General features: G+C 37.8%; 1 long non-coding RNA gene across 1 annotated transcript in view; it reads left to right on the forward strand.

Annotated features, from left to right (window-relative positions):
• Positions 1–250: 250 nt before the first annotated feature.
• LOC140712919 (uncharacterized) overlaps positions 251–19,616 on the forward strand; it is an 84,480-nt gene continuing 65,114 nt past the window's right edge. Inside the window, exon 1 of the long non-coding RNA XR_012094757.1 lies at positions 251–379. This is a non-coding gene — a long non-coding RNA (uncharacterized lncRNA). The remainder of the gene's footprint in view (positions 380–19,616) is intronic.

Consider the following 19,616-nt stretch of genomic DNA (forward strand, 5'->3'; position numbering starts at 1 on the left):
CCTCCTTTACCAGGTATTTCAGGTTGTGAGGAGAGGCTGCAAGCTGTGAATCAGCATAACTAATCAAGACAGAATTTGTGTTTTGTGCTTCATGGATCTTTTTTCCATTCATGTCCACTTCAAGAAGGCAGCCAGCTCCTTCGTGCTTTTAACCTCACAGGAGGTTTGTGCTGTAGGACAGAGAGGCTAATTATCCAGCAGATGATCTGCCTTCCTGGCACTCCTTGAGGGAATTATGCCAGATAGGGGAAAGGGAGACATGTGCCTTGTGGAAAAGAGAAGGTGGGAGGGGAGGAATGGCGCAGAAGTCCAGGATGGGAAGAGAGATCCGCAGACTCCCAGGGAACCTACAGCTTGCTCCTTCACAGCATTGCAGGAGGTGAGCGAAGTTTGGGGTTAGGTGGGAGGGGTGCGGCTGCCTAGTATGCCTGAGGGGCTGGAGTTTAGGCTGTTTCACAGCCTTTGCATAGTTTACTGGGCTTCCAGATGACACTAAAACCCAAGGCTCTCAGATTTTAGTAGCCCTTGTAAGTTTAGACAAGGCATCTCGGTGGTAACCGGATGGGTAAAAGACCCCCAAATGCTTTGGTTTTCATAAGATGGATGTGAGTGAGAGAGCACCAAAATAAATTGAGATTGAATTATCACGGGATTTGAGCTTAAAAAAAGATCTAAACTTCCTTTAAATAAATACATATGATTTCTCAGATTTTTTACTAAGACTTATATTTATTTTAGTTCAAGTTTAGTTTCTTATTCTGAGATTTTTCCCTAAAAATGTAACTAACTGTCCATGCCAAAAAAAGGCAAATAACATTTTGTTCCAAAGAAAATAAAAAATGCAAGAAGTGGGGAGAATTGTGTAAGAACACCTTTTTAAAACAATGTTCTTTTCTGGGTAAATATACTACTTAATAAAAATTCAGGGAAATATCTTTATTATATAACAGGCCAATTTTTGCAAGATGAGAATTAGGGAGGGGTGGGATGCATAGATTTTAACATCCTTGTACCTACAAGTGTGCATGGCAACAAAAGAATAATGTTTGGGCTTTTGTGATGTGAATCAAGAGATAGCCTCATGGCTGAATTATCCAGTGAAATAGAGAAGTTATTGTTCACCACCTTTTATGTTAGAGTAGCAAGGAGTTGACAGCCAAGACCTAACTAAAGTCATACCACAATTCTTCTGGTTCAGTGTTCTGGCCACACCTGCTGTATCTCAGTTCTTCAACAAACAAGGTGTGTGCCACCTTGTGGTTAGAAATTCTCAGCTGATAATTGTTCATCTTTTATTCTGGCTTATCTAGAGCTAAGTTCCGGACAGCAAATATTTCGGACATCTCCATTTTAAAGCAAAGTCAGGTTTTTGCCTTGAGATTTTGCCACTCCCGGCATTATGCTGGGGATCCCACCAGAGCTCTAGTCTCAAGCTTTGTTTCCTGTCCCAAGAGCTCATGACCCTCCACATTAGCAGATCCAGTACTCACTCACCCCTCTGGATTGCCCTCTTATTTTATTTTATTTATTTTTGTGAAAGAGTGTCATTCTATCACCCAGGCTGGAATGCAGTGGCGCAAACTTGGCTCACTGCAACCTCCGCCTCCCGGTTCAAGCGATTCTTGTGCCTCATCCTCCCAAGTAGCTGAGATTATAGGTGTGCACCACCACACCTGGCTAATGATTGTATTTTTAGTAGAGACGGGGTTTTGCCATGTTGGCCAGACTGATCTCAAACTCCTAGCCTCAAGTGATCCTTCCACCTCGGCCTCCCAAAATGCTGGGATTGCAGGCTTGAGGGACCACACCAGGCCTGGATTGCCTTCTTATATCAAGCTTCTAGATTCCCTTACTTTTACTTTCCTACCATAATTTTAAAAATTGCTAAAGTGTGTTGAGATTTTTCAATGTGCTTTATCAAAAAAGGTTTTTCCGAATATCAAATTAACCATCTTGACCCCATTTTCCATTTTCTGTCAAGTACATCTGAGCCAGTCTTTTGCCCACATCACCACACCAATGCTAATGTTAAAAGATAATTTTCAGAAAAAGGTGAAATCATGACCGTCATGCAGATATGAAAATGAACATGTGTTAAATAATTTTACTTACATAATATGAGGGAGCCAGGGAGATGTTACAACTGATTCAAAGGAAAAGTCAAACAGCACTAATTTATCTAGAGCACAGGAATGTTGAAATTAATTGGATTGCAGACGAAACTAATTTTTCCACATTCATTTAGATCACTACCAAACTGGACACAGAAAGTCAATTAACGTCACTACCAGACAAGTCAGAATTTGTTTATCAGTTACCTACTACTTACAAAGATTTGCAAAATAGCTCAAAGACAGTGAGCAGGACTAGAATCTGATACCCTAAAAGAGTTGTCAGACTATGTATAGTTGCCCATTGAAACACAAAATGTTTTTCATACACTGATCTTGTCAAGGTCATTAATGACTTCTACACTGAAAAATTCAGTGTCATTTCTTCATAATCATCTTGCTTAAGCTATTAATAGCTTTTGATATAACTAATGACTTGCTTTCTTTTTGGAAAAAAAAATTATGTGCTGTCTCCTTTGCTGATTTCTCTTTATTTTCATAAACTCTTCTCCATCTGTACTCATTGTGTAGGTGACTTCATCCAATTCCAAGTATTTAATACCAACTATATGCTTGAAATTCCTCAGATTATATCTTTAGTCCCAACATCTCCTGGATACACCTGACTATACACTTTTTTGGCTCACATCTATTGTCAAGTTGCCATCTTAAATTTCTGTTATCTGAAACTGGACTTTGATTTATTTTAATCTACTCCTTTTCAACACACACTCTCTCACACACACACACGCAAACACCCATGCCCACACACACACACACACACACACACACCCCTGATCTTCATGCAGTTCTAGTTACTCAAGCCAAATCTGCAGAGTCATTCTGAGTATCTTCAATTTGTCCATCCAGGTTCATTCTCTTCTCTAAACCCTGATTCATGACACCAAACTAAACTGAATGTCATTTCTCAGTAAACATCTAGCAAGCGTGTAATAACCTTCTACACTTGCCTTTCTACAGTCTATTCTCATATGCAAACAGAGCAAACTTTTAAAACGAATATCATATCCTCCCCTTCAGACCTTCTTGCTATTCTTTGAATATACTTAGAATATTCTTGTTTCAGGGTCCTTACTTGCCTGGAAGGTATGTCCCTTAGATATTCAGTTTGATTTCTCCTTCACTACAACTTCATGAATAAATGTGACCTTATCAGAGATTTTCCTGACTCTCATATGAAAGGGCATCCGTCCCCCTCTCCATGATCATTCTCTATCCCCCTTACTCTACTTCACATTACTTCACAGCACTTACCACCACTTTACATAATTTTTATATCTGTAGTGTATTTATATTTGTTTAGAGTTTATTTGATATCTTTCCTTCTCAGAATCTAAGTTCCATGACAGCAAGAACTTTTGTCTGTTTTTTCCAGTGATGTTTGTGCTGTGTATATAAACATGTCTGCATCATAGTCACTCCATACGGGTGTGGAGTGAAATGAAAGATTGAATAAATGAATTGACCAATGATGCAGAAGTTATGTTACAGCACCCTGAGTGATACATGGTCAGTCCTACTTTTATTTGAGTCCCAACCATTTTTCAACAGGAAGAAAAGAAGTTCCCTACATATAATCGCAAATATAATCAAATACTTGAAAGATGTTCTTTGGCCTCAATGTGACTTTAAAGCTGAAACACAAACAAAATCAGAGTTGAGCAATGATTTCTTAAGAAGTCAATAATGAAGAAACAAGTCAGCAGGATAAACAAAGATCTATATGGAAGAAACTTCACATCACTGTGGGTTCAAGTTATATTTTCTTTGAGTGAAAAACCACAGTTATGCTATTGATAGTATAATTAACATCTTGTTTAATTCATAAAATTGCCTTGAATAAAGTAATGATTGTCTAGTGAATTTCTAAGTTCTCCATGGGAAAAGAAATATACATATATCAAATCCATATTGTGTAAATTTGATACAGAATATAAATTTGATATATTTATATTTCACAAGCAATAGAGTAAATGTTCTTCACCTTCCTTTCACACAATTACTTTATTTCATTTTTATAGTTTTGCATTTAGAGCCTTCTATACTTTTATTGTATCGGTAACTATTAAAATTCAGCTCTTTAATGAAGCAATTTCAGCTTTATCCGATACATCTCTGGTAACATTGAAGCAACTCTCTTATGGTCAACTCTATACCATTAAATTATTTTTCAAAATATTCTCATGATAGTAATAGAGTGTATTGGTCCTGGTATTTTTTTCTGAAGATTACTGGCATAAGAATTATCTGGGGAAGCCAAATTGAAATTTCCATACCATCTTATTTGGTGAACAATGAGAAATAAAACCTATTTAAACCTACTTTTTTTTTTTTTTTTTTTTTTTTTTTGAGATGGAGTTTTGCTCTCGTTGCCCAGGCTGGAGTGCAATGGCATGATCGTGGCTCACTGCATTCTCTGCCTTCAGGTTCAAGTGATTCTCCTGCCTCAGCCTCCCGAGTAGCTGGGATTACAGGCATGCACCACCGCACCCAGCTAATTTTTTTTTTCTTTCTTTTTTTAAGTAGAGATGGAGTTTCACCATGTTTGCCAGGCTGGTCTTGAACTCCTGACCTCAGGTGATCTACCCACTTCAGCCTCCCAAAGTGCTGGGATCACAAGCATGAGCCACTGTTTCCGGCCTAAACCTATGTAAATTAAATGAACACAGGGAATATTGTGAAAGATAACTGGTAATGGTTTCAAATATGGCTTATTCTAGGAGTTCAAATAATAGCTCCAGAACCTGCCATGTCTCTACCTTTAGATTCTACTTTCCTTCATGTTGAGTGAGTCTCAGACTCCTTATGACAAGATGTTTGCCAAAATCTCTGTTCCAGGAATAAAGAATGTCTCCATCTCTTTCTAGCAGTTCTTGAAAAGCCTTAGAATTAACTTTGTATACCTTAAGTAAATCAGTAACTTTTTCTCTGTCAATAGCAAGGTTGAAGCAAAAGAAAAAAAAGAAAGATTCATCTATAATAGGGACTAAACATGAAAATTCTTAGACTTAAATATAGCAGGAGTAGCATAAGATTTATATAAAAGTTAATTTATAAAATCCAAATGAAGTACATAAAATATTTCTAATGATATGACTATTATAGAAATGTCACTACTTCTAAAATTAATATAGAAAGGTTATGCAACTTAAATTACAATCTTAATAAGCTTTTCTGTTGAACAATATAAAATGATTCTAGAATGTGTGTGGAAAAATACATCTCTAGAAATAGTCAAGAAATTTATGAATACTGAATAATAATAAGAAGGCAAAGTAGGAGACTTACAGATACTAAAATAACTGTGAAGTAATTGTAATCAAAGGTAAGTGTATAATATTAGCACAGGAATAGGTAAATATATTAGTCACATATGCCTGAGCATCCATAGAAAGATTTAGTAGTTATAGGATTTTAATCAGACTTAGTGAGAGTGTCTAATTTAATAAACGATGCTTGTATGTTTGATTATCCATGTAGAAGAAAACTGAATCCTTGCTCTAAGAAAAACATTGAAAGAAAATTTAGAAGGCTATTTGTATAAATTTGAGATGGGAAAGATATTCCCAAGTTTAACAGAAACCATAAAGGAAAAGCTAGATATATTTGGCTATTTTAAAATTACATATTTCTACAAAGCAAAAGATAGCAGAAACAAAATGAAGAAACAAATTTAAAGATATTTAAAGTGTTGAAAATTAAATTAAGTGTAGAAAAGGTTTATTTTTCTAGGGCACTAGTTATTAAAGTATCATTACATGTGAATTCCTTCTGTAGAATTCATAGGATTATCAAACTGTAAAAGCAACAGAAAGAGAAATTACAAATTTTATCAATAAAACTATTTTACAGTTAACACTTAAGCTTTTATTGTCCAGAAATATCTTTCTAATGAAATGGTATTTCTAGAAAAGCATGAAAAATCACTCCAATTCTTTATTTTAAAACTACGTAAATAAGAAGCAGAATGGTTCTCATTCGAAAAGATACAGAATAAAACAGAGCAAAAGAACACAAAGGCAATGAAAAACAATTAATAAGAACTCAAAAATGTCCCTTTCAAACAAAAGTTGAAAGGGTCAACAGACTTGCACTTTTGACCAAGAAGGAATTTTAGAAATGTGAGTCAATAGAAAAAAACATCCTGTTTTTCAGTCCAATCATGGCAATGAAAAATAGAATTCTCAAAAACATAAAAGAGGCATACCACGATAAACATAAGTTATTACTCTTAGATGACTCTTAAATGATGAACAAAATGTAGACATTGTGATAACGGATATGTATTTCAGATGTAGAGTTTGATCTGATTAATGGAGAAAATCCCATAGCATCTCTACTGAAAGAAACTATAAAAAGGAAGTACTGGTAAAACAGCTTTCTCGGGGGCCATGGTAACCGTGAGCTAATATCATTTGTATTTGGTAGGAGGTGGGGAAGAATGGGAGATCATTAACTTCTGAAGGACTTCAGTAGATGAATGCACTCAATCTGTCCCAGATGCATTTCATTAAGAAAGAATAAACTAGCTAACATTGCCAAAATTAAGTTCACTTAAGGTAGGAGGTCAGGGATGTTTTTCATGATCTGTGTCTTTAATAAGGAAATGTTTTCCATCAAAGTGGCTCAAATGGGAAAGACAGAAAATATCAAACGTTGAAGAAGGTGTGGAACAACCAGAGAGCTGTTTTATGGCACTGGTAGGAGGGTAAATTGGTACAACAACACTGAAAAACTAGCTGGCAGTTCAAAAATTAAACAAATGAATGTTCGTGACTCAGCGGTTCCAGTCTTAGGTTTATATGGTCAACAGAAATGTGTACCAAAGAATGTTCACCAAAGAGTGTGCACAAGAATGCCTAAGCAACGCTATTCATAATAGAACCGAACTAGAAACTGTCCAAGTGGTTACTAGTAGCGGAACAAACTCATAAATTGCTTTATTCACCTAATGGGACACTCTACAACAATGAGAAGAAATGAAGTGCGACTATGCAACATGGAAACAGGTCTTGCAAACACAACATGGATGAATCTTCAAATGCAGTGTGGCACAAAGAAGTCAGGCACAAAGAGCATGTGTTGTTTACTTCCCTTTATATACAATTAGAAAACAAGCTAAACTATGGGCATTGGAGGTCAGGATAATGGCTGTCTTTGGAGCACAGAAACCAGAGACTGTAAGGGGAATCAGAGGCCAGAGGGTTCTGGGATGCTGGTAGTTCTCAGTTTGTAAAAATTCATCAAGCTATATAGTTATGTTTTGTATGCTCTTCTGTATGTATGTTATTTTTTAATAAAAAGATTCCCAACACAGTTTTATGTGTGTAGTACAGAGCTGGAAGCAATAAGTAGGAGAAGTGAGCAAGTTAATTTTCCTTAAATAGAGGGAATCATTTATAAAAATTTATAACTAAAATGCAAACAGCTACTTTCTCTTTATAGGATAACGGACTTCATATATATGTTGTCCAATAGCCTGGGAAAAACAACATCTTCGGTTCTTACCTCAAAGCCAAAGGCTAATATTACACCTGCTTCAAATAATAGTTTTCATACACTCGATTCCATTATGTAAAATAAAAATATTGCTGTATTAGTCTGTTTGCATTGCTATAAAGGAATATCTAAGACTGGGTAATCTGTAAATAAAAGAGATTTAATTGGCTCACAGTTCTGCAGGGTGTACAGAAAGCATGGCATCTGCCTCTGCTCCTGGTGAGGGTTTCAGGAAGCTTACAATCATGGCGGATGGTGAAAGGGAAGCTGGTACATCACATGGCGAGAGAGAGCGAGAGAGAGCAAGAGAGAGCAAGGAGGAGGTGGCAAGCTACTTTATTTTTTTTTATTTTTTAATGTGTATTTTTATTTATTTATTATTATTATTTATTTTTCATTTATTTATTTTCATTCTCAACAGGTATTTTGGGGACAGGTGGTGTTTGGTTACATGAATAAGTTCTTTAGTGGTGATTTCTGACATTTTGGTGCAGTCATCACCTGAGCAATGTACACTGTACCCCACATGTAGTCTGTTATCCCTAACCACCCCCAACTCTTTCCCCTGAGTCCCCAAAGTCCAATGTATCATTCTTATGCCTTTGCTTCCTCATAGCTTAGCTCCCACAGATGAGTGAGAATATATGATGTTTGATTTTCCATTCTTAAGTTACTTCATTTAGATTAATAGCCTCCAATTCCATCCAGGTTGCTGCAAATGTTACTATTTCATTCCTTTCTATGGCTGAGTATTATTCCATGGGGTGTGTGTGTGTGTGTGTGTGTGTGTGTGTGTATCACATTTTTTTATCCACTCATTGATTGATTGGCATTTGGGCTAGTTCCATGCTTTTGCAATTGCAAATTGTGCTGCTATAAACATGTGTGTGCAATATCTTTTTTGTATCATTACTTCCTTCCCTCTGGGTAGATACTCAGTCATAGGATTGCTGGATCAAATGGTAGATCTACCTTTAGTTTTTAAGGAATCTCCACACTGTTTTCCAAGATGGGTTGTACTAGTTTACATTCCCACCAACAGTATAAAAGTGTTCCCTTTTCACTGCATCCCCACTAACAGCTATCATTTTTTAATTTTTTAATTATGGCCATTCTTGGAGGAGTGAAGTGGTATTACGTTGTGGTTTTGATTTGCATTTCCCTGGTGATTAGTGATGTTGAGCATTTTTCCATATGCTTGTTGGTCATTTGTATATCTTCTTTTGAGGATGGTCTATTCATGTTTTAGTCCACTTTTTGATGGAATTGTTTGTTTTTTCTTACTGATTGATTTGAGTTCTTTGTAGATTCTGGATATTAGTCCTTTGTCAGGTGTATAGATTGCGAAGATTTTCTCCCACTCTGTGGGTTGTCTGTTAACTCTGCTGATTATTTCTTTTGCTGTGCAGAGCTTTTTAGTTTAATTAAGTCCCATCTATTTACTTTTGTTTTAGTTGCATTTGCTCTTGGGTTTTTGGTCATGAAGTCTTTGCCTAAGCCTATGTCCAGAAGGGTTTTTCCCACCTCATCTTCCAGAATCTTATGACTTCATGTCTTAGATTTAAGTCTTTGATCCATTTTGAGTTTATTTTTGTATAGAGTGAGAAATGAGTATCCAATTTCATTCTTCTACATGTGGCTTGCCAATTATCCCAGCACCATTTGTTGAATAGGGTGTCCATTTCCCACTTTATGTTTTTGTTTGCTTTATCAAAGTTCAGTTGGCTGTAAGTATTTGGGTTTACTTCTGGGTTCTCTATTCTATTGTATTGGTCTGTGTGCCTATTTTTATACCAGTACTATGCTATTTGGTGACTAAGGCCTTATGGTATAGTTTGAAGTCGGGTAATGTGATGTCTCCAGATTTGTTCTTTTTGCTTAGTCTTGCTTTGGCTATGCGTGCTCTTTTTTGGTTCCATATGAATTTTGCCATGTTTTTTTCTAGTTCTGTGAGGAATGATAGTGATATTTTGATAGGGATTGCACTGAATTTGTAGATTGCTTTTGGCAGTATGGACATTTTTACAATATTGATTCTACCCATCCGTGAGCATGAGGTGTGTTTCCATTTGTTTGTGTTATCTGTGATTTCTTTCAGTAGTGTTTCATGGTTTTCCTTGTAGACGTCTTTCACATCATTGGTTGGGTATATTCCTAAGTATTTTAATTTTGTGCAGCTATTGCGAAAGGGGTTGAGTCCTTGATTTGATTCTCAACTTGGTTGCTGTTGGTGTATAGCAGAGCTACTGATTTGTGTACATTAATTTTGTATCCTGAAACTTTGCTGAGTTCATTTACCAGTTCTAGGAGCTTTTCGGATGAGTCGTTAGGGTTTTATAGGTATATGATCATATAAGCAGCAAAGAGCAACAGTTTGACTTCTCTTTATCAACTTGGATGCCCTTTTTTTCTTTCTCTTGTCTGATTGCTCTGGCTAGAACCTCCAGTACTATGTCGAATAGAATAGAAGTGGTGAAAATGGGCATCCTTGTCTTGTTCCAGTTCTCAGGGGGAATGCTTTCAACATTTCCCCGTTCAGTATAATGTTGACAGTGGATTTGTCATAGATGGCTTTTACGACCTTAATATACGCCAGTTTTGCTGAGGGTTTTAGTCATAAAGGGATGCTGGATTTTGTCAAATGATTGTGTACGTCTATTGAGATGATTTTGTGATTTTTGTTTTTAATTCTGTTTGTGTGGTGTATCTCATTTATTGATTTACCTATATTAAATTTTCCCTGCATCCCTGGTATGAAACCCGTTTGATCAGGGTGGATTATCTTTTCGATATGTTGTTGGATTTGGTTTGCTAGGATTTTGTTGAGGATTTTTGCAGCCATGATAATCATGGATATTGGTCTATAGTTTTCTTAATTTGTTATGTCCTTATTTTGTTATGTCCTTTCCTGGTTTTGGTATTAGGATGATATTGGTATTAGGATGATACTGGTATTAGGATTAGAGAATGATTTAGGAAGGATTCCCTTTTTCTCTATCTTTTGGAATTGTGTCAATAGGATTTATACCAATTCCTCTTTGAATGTCTGACAGAATTCAGCTGTGAATCCATCTGGTCCTGGACTTCTTTTGTTGGCAATTTTTTATTACCATTTCAATCTTGCTGTTTGTTATTGGTCTGCTCAGAGATTCTTTATATTCCTGGTTTAATCTAGGAGGGTTGTATATTTCCAGGAATTTATTCATCTCCTCTAAGTGTTCTAGTTTATGCACATAAAGGTGTTCATGGTAGTCTTGAATGTCTTTTGTATTTCTGTGGTATTAGCTGTAATGTCTCCCATTTCCTTTCTAATTTAGCTTATTTGGATCATCTCTCTTCTTGGTTAATTTTGCTTATGGTAAATCAATTTTATTTATCTTTTCAAAGAACCAGCTTTTTGTTTTGTTTATGTTTTGTATTTTATTTTGTTATTGTTTCAATTTAATTTAGTCCTGCTCTGATCTTTCTTGTTTCTTTTCTTCTTCTGGGTTTGGGTTTGGATTGTTCTTTCTCTAGTTCTGTGAGGTGTGACCTTAGATTGCCTATTTGTCCTTTTTCAGACTTTCTGATGTAGGCATTTAATGCTATGAACTTTTCTGTTAACACCACTTTTGCTGTATCGCAGAGGTTTTGTTAGGTGGTGTCACTACCATTGTTCAGTTCAAACAATCTTTTAATTTCCATCTTGATTTTGTTGTTGATCCAACAGTCATTTAGGAGCAGGTTATTTAATTTCCATATACTTGCATGGTATTGGGGATTCCTTTTGGAATTGATTTCCAATTTTATTTTACTATGATCTAAGAGAATACTTGATATAATTTTGATCTTAAATTTACTGAGACTGGTTTTGTGGCCTATCATATGGTCTACCTTACAGAATGTTCCATGTGCTGATGAATAGAATGTATATTCTGCAGTTGTTGGGTAGAATGTTCTATAAGTATCTGTTAAGTCCATTTGTTCTAGGGTGTAGTTTAATTCCATTGTTTCTTTGTTGACTTTCTATCTTAATGACCTGTCTAGTGCTGTCAGTGGAGTATTGAAGTCCCCCACTATTATTGTGTTGCCGTCTATCTCATCTCTTAGGTCTAGTAGTAATTATTGTATAAATTTGAGAGCTCCAGTATTAGGTGCATATATATTTAGAATTGTGATATTTTTCTATTGGACTAGTCCTTTTATTATTATATAATGTATATAATGTCCCTCTTTGTCTTTTTAACCGTTGTTGCTTTAAAGTTTGTTTTGTCTGATATAAGAATAGCTACTTCTGCTCACTTTTGGTGTCCATTTGCATGGACTATCTCTTTCCACCCCTTTACCTTAAGTTTATGTGAGTCCTTATGTTTTAGGTGAGTCTTCTGAAGACAGCAGAAACTTGATTGGTGAATTCTTATCCATTCTGCAGTTCTGTATCTTTTAAGTGGAGCATTTAGGCCATTTACATTCAGTGTTGGTATTGAGATGTGAAGTACTATTCTATTCATCATATTATTTGCTGCCTGAATACCTTGGTTTTTTTCACTGCATTATTGTTATATAGGTCCTATGAGATGTACGCCTTGAGGAGGTTCTATTTTGATGTATTTTGAGGATTTGTTTCAAGATTTAGAGCTCCTTTTAGCAGTTCTTGTAGTGGCACATTCTCTCAGTATTTGTTTTTCTAGAAAAGACTGTATCTTTCCTTCATTTACGAAGTTTAGTTTCACCGTATACAAAATTCTTGACTGATAATTGTTTTGTTTAAGGAGGCTAGAAATAGGACCACTATCCCTTCTAGCTTTTAGGGTTTCTGCTGAGAAATCTGCTGTTAATCTGACAGATTTTTCTTTATAGGTTACCTGATACTTTCGCCTCACAGCTCTTAAGATTCTTTCCTTTATCTTGACTTTGGATAGCCTGATGACTATGTGCCTAAGCAATGATCTTTTTGTGATTAATTTCCCAGCTGTTGTTGGAGCTTCTTGTATTTGGATGTTTAGATCTCTAGCAAGGCTGGGGAAGTTTTCTTTGGTTATCCTCTCAAATGTGTTTTCCAAACTTTTAGATATCTCATCTTCCTCAGGAATACAAATTATTCTTAGGTTTGGGATATTTAACACAGTCCTAAAATTCCTGGAGGCTTTGTTCATTTTTTTAAATTGTTTTTTCTTTGTCTTTGATGGATTGGGTTAATTCAAAAGCCTTATGTTCGAGCTCTGAGGTTCTTTCTTCTGCTTGTTTGATTCTACTTCTGAGGTTTTTCCAGTGCATTTTGCTTCTCTAAGTGCCTCCTTGACCAGAAGTTGTGGTTGTTTTTATTTATACTCTCTATTTCAGTGAAGACTTTTCCTTTCATATCCTGTATCATGCTGTTTATTTCTTTAAGTTCTACTTCACCTTTCTCTGGTGCCTCCTTGATTCTTCCTCTGGCAATTCAGAGATTTCATCTTGGTTGGGATCCATTGCTGGTGAGCTGGTATGATCTTTTGGGAGTATCAAAGAACCTTGTTTTTCATATTACCAGAATTGTTTTTCTGGTTCCTTCTCATAGTCTGGGATAGACTATGTCAGAGGGAAGATCTGGGATTCAAGGACTGCTGTTCAGTTTCTTTTGTCCCACAGGATGCTCCCTCTACGTGGTGTTCTCCCCCTTCCCCAAGGGATGTGGCTTCCTAGGAGCCAAACTACAGCGGCTGTTTTTGCTCTTCTGGTTCTAGTCACTCAGTTGAGCTACTGGGCTCCAGGCTGTTACTGGAGAGTATCTGCAAAGAGTCCCATGATGTGATCTGTCTTCAGGTCTTGCAGCCCTGGATACCAGTGCCTGCTCTGGTGGAGGTAGCAAGGGAGTGAAGTGGACTCTGTGAGTTTGTGTTGTGTTTTTGTTTAGTGCACTGGTTTTGTGTTGGTTGGCCTCCAGCCAGGAGGTGGCGCTTTCAAGAGTATATCAGCTGTGGTCCTATAGGGAGGATGCAGACCTTCCCTAGGGACACCTGGTTAAGTATTCAGTTTTCTCAGGCAGTGGGCAGAGCCATAGAGCTCCAGATTATGACTTTTGTCTTCAGCTACCAGGATCGCTAGAGAAAGACTACCAGGTAGGGGAAGAAATAGGCATGTCTGAGCTCAGCCTTTCCTTGGGCAGGGCTTGCTGTGACTGCCGTAGGGAATAGGGGTGTGGTTCCCAGGCCAATGGAGTTATATTCTCATGGGAATTATGGCTGCCTCTGCTGAGTCATATAGGTTACGGGGGACGTCGGAAAAAGCCAGTAGTCACAGGCCTCACTCTGTTCCCACACCACCCACAGTCCTAAAGGCCAGTCTCACTCCTACTGTGCCCCCCAACAGCACTGAGTCTATTTTCAGGCAGCCAGTTACCAGGGCTGAGAACTTGCTCCAGACCACCAGCCTCTCTGTTAAGAAAGCAAGCCGATTCACAGTTTTTCAGTGTCTCATGCAGCCTCCAGCAGTGATCCAGCTCCTTCAAAAGGTCTGTGGTTTCTCTCAGCTTTGCTGGTATGTTCCTGCAGTAGTTTTTGGAGCAAAAGTTCATGATATGAATCTCCACACACTGGTGTGTCCTTCTGAGAGGGAGCTGCAAGCTAGCCCTGCTCCTATCCACCATCTTAATCCCTTCTCTTGCAAGCTCCTTTCAACAACCAGCTCTCATCATCACCAAGGGAATAGCACCAAGCCATTCATGAGAGATCTGCTCCCATGACCCAAACACCTCCCACCAGGCTCCACCTCCAGCATTAAGGATGACATTTCAACATGAGATTGCGAGGAAACACACATTCAAACCATATCAATTGTTAAATCAAGAGATACTATCTTCTAAATCATTTCACTGCCCATGGCAATTTTACCTTTGGAAGCCTTTACAAGCAATATTATTCTATGACCCACAAAGGCCTATTGAAGTAGATTACCAATCAATAAATATTTTAAATGGTCATGAATTATCCAGTAATGTTCAATGACTTTACATTTAAGTCACTTAGCTAAGTACTGCTAAGACAATAGGTGACATTCTGCCTTTCACATGTGTTAAACTCTCTTCCTAATCTGCTGGATTTCTAAACTACCCTGTTTTCACCTACTCTGAGATGGCAAAAGCCTTTAGCAATGCTAAAAAGATAGACAAAAGTCAAAATGCCAGGCAGAACGGTAAGAGGCACACTGAGGACCAATGAGGACTGCAAGTATGGAATGCTAGGAAATAGTGTAAGCTAGGTGAAGTTGACATGGAGTAGTCAAGGAATGAAGACTCTAGAAAAGTGACCATCTGTGCAAAGACGTAAATTGGTAGAGCTATACAAATATGCTTATCAAAGAAAAACCATCCATCATGTTGAGATGGTATTATTCCCTTGACCCCCTTCGCCAGGAGGAACTGAAGTGGCTCATTTCACTCAGGCTGCCACTGGCTACTCCTTGCGGGAGGAAGCATGCGAACGAGGGAGTGAGGGAACCGGAGTGAATGAACTCTAGCACCAGTCAGTTGCTCCTCTCTGGAGGGGGCAGGATCTGTGTGGGCCCCACAACGGTGTCAAATCATGTTACAACCAATGCTCTTTCAGAGCTGCAGTCCGGGGACTGCCAAGTGCCAGCCAGCTCAGTGGAAGGTCAGAGTGGCAGCTTCTGTCCTCTTAGCACTCAGGTTCTTGTCCGGCATCCAGGAAGAAATCAGGTCACACAAACTGAAAGGTGATGAACGCAGAGACTTTATTGAGCGGTAGGTGGCTCTCAGTGGAAAGGGAGGCTAGAAAGGGAATGGGAAGGTGATCTTTCCCTTAAACCCAGCCATATCTGGCTGGGCCCGTCTCCGAAGCTGCACTGTCTGAAGCTAGCCACGTTTATCTGTTGTCTTTGACGCTTAGTTGCTTCTCTGTTCGCCACTCAGCTGCTTGTGTCCTTGATACTCAACTGCTTGTGTTGCTCTGCCAGCTGAAGTATTTTATGGGCATAGGATAGGGGTGGGGCAGGCCAAAAAGGCAACATTTGGGTGGGAAAAATGGGGTTAGCTGTTTTCACTTAGGGCTGAGGTTCCAAGCTTAAGGGTGGAGTTCAGCCGGGAGCCCAGCCCTACTGTACCAATGTCAAGGTCTGTTTTACAAAAAGAGGTTATTGCAAAGCAATTTTCAAATGCATACCCCATTTATATGTGTAAGGAGGGTAGGAGGAAGCTTGAATATTTATGACCAGTCTTAGAAAGAACAACTAAAGTATGTGTATGTAACTGTATGACTATATATACACATTAGGTACATGTATCTGTGTATATAAATGCATATATATATAAAATTGTATTATCATTATTTATGTCTACTCTAAGGAGTTTTGCAACTTAGGGATAATATTTTAGTCAATTTTTTTTTTTTTTTTTTTGAGATAGAGTCTTGCTCTGTCGCCCAGACTGGAGTGCAGTGGCGCCATCTCGGCTCACTGCAAGCTCTGCCTCCCGAATTCACACCGTTCTCCTGCCTCAGCTTCCCCGCCGCCACGCCCAGCTAATTTTTTATATTTTTAGTAGAGACGGGGTTTCACCATATTAGCCAGGATGGTCTCGATTTCCTGACCACGTGACCCACCCGCCTCGGCCTCCCAAAGTACTAGGATTACATTAGTCCTCTTTTTTACGCTTGGCACCTAAAGTGCCTGGCTTAGACTAGGGGCCTGAAAACACTCATTAACACAAAATAAAAGTGTTTTGGAGGTATGCAGAGTTTCTTGACGGATCAATGAATAATTTCAAACATCTAAGGTTTCATACTTGCAGTTTTTTTGTCTTCCTGTATTCTCAGTTGCCAGCTTTTGTTTCAATTTAATTAATGCAAAACTTCTATATCCTGCAGTTTCAACTCACAGTTCGGTTGCCTAGTCTGAGAGTCTGAAGATTCATTCTCCCTCTAGACCAGCTCCACTAACTTTATGACAGATACTTGCCACCCTTAAACATTTCTTTACCATATACATGAGTTCACAGATGTGAAGGGAATGTATAATCTTAAATAAACACCATATGCTCTATATTAGGCTTATGCTCTAAATATAGAACTGTATTTATAGTATTATGCTTTTTGGAAAAAATCATAGTTTTGTCAGCATTCTATTTATAACACATTGCTACATCTTTCTCCTTTCCTATATTTTTAACAAAATCAATGAAAATGTACGTGCAGTATTTTACACTTGCTATTTATAATATATTATCCCTTCATTCCAAAAAATAAACTTCCACAACAATCATTAAATAGCAGGAAATATTAACCATCTGCATGCATGTATCACACTTTAGTTTTAAATTTTAGTTTGAGATATTTCAAACAGAGAGAAAACTAGAATAAAAAATGTGATGAACAGCCTTCAACTCATCATCAAGTTCTATGAAATTACATACTATATCATTGAAACTCTGTGATACCCTCTCCATCTTAAATCCTTTCTCCACAGAATACTGGATTTTGTGTTTATCATCCTCATTTAAGCGTTTATTCCCATAGTGTAAACACTTGAATATGTCCATACAAAATACAGCATGATTTTTCAGGTGTTAAAAAAATTTATGTAGGCCGGGCATGGTGACTCACGCCTGTAATCCCAGCATTTTGGGAGGCTGAGGCAGGCGGATCACCTGAGGTCAGGAGTTGGAGACTAGCCTGGAAAACATGGCAAAACCCCATCTCTACTAAAAGTACAAAAAATAGCCAGGCATGGTGGCAGGCATTTGTAATCCAAGCTACTCAGGAGGCTGAGGCAGGAGGATTGCTTGAACCCGGAAGGCAGAGGTTGCAGTGAGCCAAGATGGTGCCACTGCACTCCAGCCTGGGTGACAAGAGCAACACTCCAGCTCAAAAAAAGAATAAAAATAAATAAATATTATAATATCTTGCTCCATATGTACTTCTGCAATGTACTTTTTTACTGAATGTTTCAGCAATGTATTCATGTTGATTTATGTAACACTAGCATGCTTGTTTACACTACTGAATTCCATTATATGACTACAACATAATTATGTATATCCAACATCTTATTTATGAGCATTGGGTTGTTTCTAGTTTTTCACTTTTATAAAAAGCTGGAATGGATAATGCATGCCTTCTTTTGCACACGTGTGAGGATTTCTCTAATGGAATTGCTAAATCCCAAGCAAGTCATCTTCAAGTTTATTAAAAATTTTCAAATGTTTCTTCATATTTACATACCCAATCAGAGTAAATGCAAGTTCTCCTGTCTCCAAATACTTAGCACTATTTGTATTGCCCTATTTGTAAATTGTAGATTGTTTGTCAACCTGCTATGTGCAAAATGGTATTGTAGGTTGCTTTAATGTGTATGTCACTGATTATTACTGCGGTAGGTACCTTTTCATGCTGTTGACCCTTCCTATTTTCACCTATTTATAAGCCTTTCCCATTTATTGGGATGGAGATTGGTGACTTTTTCCTTATTAAATTGAGTGAAGTCTTCTTAATTCTGGATACTACTCTTCTGTCTGCTCTATGTCTTCCAAATATCATTTTTCACTCTGTAGCTTCTTTTGCTTTTGTGTATTATGCCTTTTTTTGAGCGGAAATTTAAAATTCCAATGTAGAAAATGAATTATTTTCTTATGGATTACATTTTCAGTATCTTGTTTAAGAAAGTTTTCTTTATTCTTCTAAACATTTAAGGTTTGACTTTTCTTATGAAGGTCTTTAACCTACCTGAAATTGATTTTCTGAATGGTATAACTTTGGAACGTACCACAAACACAACTTTATATTTTGATATGTTGCCAGAAATTCTTTTAAATTAAGGCATATAGTGTTGAAACCATTGCCATTATGGAAACTACATAAGTATTGAGTTGAGTTTGATGTAGATTTTAACTCTGCAGTAAGCCTTGCCTGAAGAGTATCTTGGGCATATTCATCTTTCTGAGCCTCTTTTTCTGCAAAAAGTTAGTACTAGGCCAGGCGCGTTGGCTCATGCCTGTAATCCCAGTACCTTGGGAGCCTGAGGTGGGTGGAGCACTTGAGCTCAGGAGTTTGAGACCAGCTTGGCCAACATGGTAAAGCCCTGTCTGTACTAAAAACACAAAAATTACCCAGGTGTGGTGGCACATGCCTATAGTCCCAGCTACTCAGGAGGCTGAGGCAGGAGAATCACTTGAACCCGGGAGGCGGAGGTTGCCATGAGCTGAAATGGCACCACCTCACTCCAGCCTAGACAACAGAATGAGATTCTGTCTCAAAAAAAAAAAAAAAAAAAAAAAAAAAAAAAAAAAAAAATTAGTACTAATGCCTGTTCCATGGTTTGTGTTAAAATTAGTAATTCAGAAATATCCACTGTATTGCCTGACACACAGAGTATACTGTTAGGGACTTGATCTCTGGCAGTGAAAGGAAATAGCAATAGCTTGAGAGAACCAGAACAAATCAAGGTGAATGCTTGCTTATCTGATTTTGGCATAACAAGATGATGACAAATAAAAATGAATATCCCACATTTTGGAAACCAATAATATGAATATCTGTTGAGGTTATAGGATCAGACTTTCCCTTTGTGAGTCCTAGATAATCCTAGGTCAGGAAGTGAAGATTCAGAGTTCTGCCCAGGACAAGGGCCAGAAGAGACAGTTCTCTGGGGCTCAGAGAAGGCTCCTTTGTTTCTTTATTTTACCAACCTCAAAGTGTTCATCAGTTGGAGTGAACAGCTCTAGTGGGGATCGTATTGGTCAGGATGGGGAGTGGGTCGGAGGACCTATTCACAGGGAGAAAAGAATGCAAGGAACGGTTCCAGGATGCAGTCTGGGAAGAGTCTGTGCTTAAGCAGTAGGCTACAGAACTTTTTCGTTTTTCTGGAGTCATCCTTTCCAATAGCCCCAAACCTGCAAGTAAATTTTCTTCAAAATTACAGCTAAATCTCAGTTACACCCTTGAAAAACAGGTAAATCCCAACACCCATGCTTAGATACAAACTGTCCAGGGAGAGAATAGGGATTCTTCTCTCCTTCAG

The sequence above is a fragment of the Chlorocebus sabaeus genome, chromosome 12 (assembly GCF_047675955.1).
Source record: "Chlorocebus sabaeus isolate Y175 chromosome 12, mChlSab1.0.hap1, whole genome shotgun sequence".
Taxonomy (NCBI): Eukaryota; Metazoa; Chordata; class Mammalia; order Primates; family Cercopithecidae; genus Chlorocebus; species Chlorocebus sabaeus.